We start from the raw sequence: 1,764 nt of genomic DNA on the forward strand, positions 1-1,764 counted from the left end.
ATACAAACAGGGGTCACAAAACTCCCTTTCAGGACAGCCCATTAACCTTTGAACTAAAGTTCCAGTGAGTTTCCACAAGTTCTAAAATTCATTAGTCAGCAGTCAGGAACAAACCAACTTGTGTTGCAATCTGGCAGCAATAGGTCAGAACCAGGAGATACTTGTTAAGACAAGAACACACAAATTTTCCTAACGAGATCAAAATCCTTAGTAAAACAATATGGTAGGTGTTTTATTTTTTAATAACATATGGAAAACTCACCCCCGTATTTGTTTGGTCCTCATACCATAAATGATGGGGTTGAGCGATGGTGGGATAACCAAATAGAGGTTGGCAACAAGAATGTGAATATAGTGGGGTATGTAGTGTCCAAATTGGTGGCTGAGGAAAGAGAAGAGTGAGGGGATATAGAAAACACAGAGGACAGCAATACGGGAGGCACATGTGCTTAGGGCTTTTAGCCGTGCATCTTGGGATGGCAGACGGAAAACAGCCCGGAGTATATAAACATAGGAGATGCCAATAGGGACTGAGTTTAGGAGAAAAACAGAGACCACAAAGAGCCCATAAATACCATTGACACGGATGTTTCCACAAGACAGTTTTGCAATTCCCATGTGCTCACAGTATGAATGAGGTATTATTGCATGAGCCTGGCAAAAGGGTAGGTGGTAGATGAAATAGATCATGGAAAGTGTAAGCAAGACTGTAAAAATTACAATGTACAAAGTGATGCTCATTAGTACCCGGGACAACAGGATGGTTGTGTAGTGGAGTGGAGCACAGATCGCCACATAACAGTCAAAGGCCATTGCTACCAGGACCCCAGCCTCTATGCCAGTGAAAGCATGAATCAGGAACATCTGGGCCACACAAGCTCCAAAGTTGATCTCATGAGCATTAAACCAGAAGATATCCAGGATACGAGGTACTGAGGTTGTTGAAAGGGCCAAATCAATTGTTGAAAAAATGGCCAGGAAGTAGAACATGGGCTCCCTGAGGGTCTGGTCCATCTTGATGACTCACAGAATTGTGACATTGCCCAGTAAAGCCACAAGGTGAACAGAGCAGAAAGGCAGGGAGATCCAGCCATGGACCTCTTCCAGACCTGGGATTCCAATGAGGAAAAATGTGATTGGATGAAAAGTGCTCCCATTGTGATATGTCATTATGTCACTTCTCGAAGACAGTGAATCTGGTTCTCTTGCTCCTGTCGACAGAAAAAGTGAAAGAGAGGGGGAGAGAGAGAGATCAGAGGGAGAATGATCTGTTTCATCAATTCCTAGCTCAGTGTGTCAGCACAGAGTTTATGTCATGTTTACTAGGTAAGTAGGCCTGTTACTGAATCACATGTATGGAGTCGTTCCCCCTAGCATTTAATATACCAGGTCAGAGTCATATTCAGTTTTTATTCTGCCTGCTGATTGAGCTCTAATTCCAAATGTGAAGGCTTACAGCAAGCTCAGTGCAGAGTGCCAATAATTAGACCATGCCATTCACTTTGAAAGAGAATTGGATGTGATTCTATTTGGGGAAATCCACTCTGGTAAGTGACTCTAGAAAAATCAAGACTACACAAGAGAACAAGTTAATGCATTACAGAGGCATTCAAAAATGCCTTCAAGGGGTCCATAATGAAAATAAATTATAGGTGTATAGGAGCTTGTACAATTCAAGCCTGAATTCTTCTGATTCCCCATTATTCACATAGAGACGTACATGGAAAAATTCTGACCAGAGCCCAGTAGCCTCTCACAGACACC

The 1,764-nt window shown here is 42.6% G+C and overlaps 1 pseudogene; it reads right to left on the reverse strand.

The window, feature by feature from the left end:
- Nucleotides 1-258: 258 nt before the first annotated feature.
- LOC129627832 (olfactory receptor 52J3-like) lies at nt 259-1,170 on the reverse strand (annotated as a pseudogene).
- Between the last annotated feature and the right edge of the window lie 594 nt (nt 1,171-1,764).

This window comes from Bubalus kerabau, chromosome 15 (assembly GCF_029407905.1).
Source record: "Bubalus kerabau isolate K-KA32 ecotype Philippines breed swamp buffalo chromosome 15, PCC_UOA_SB_1v2, whole genome shotgun sequence".
Lineage (NCBI taxonomy): Eukaryota > Metazoa > Chordata > Mammalia > Artiodactyla > Bovidae > Bubalus > Bubalus kerabau.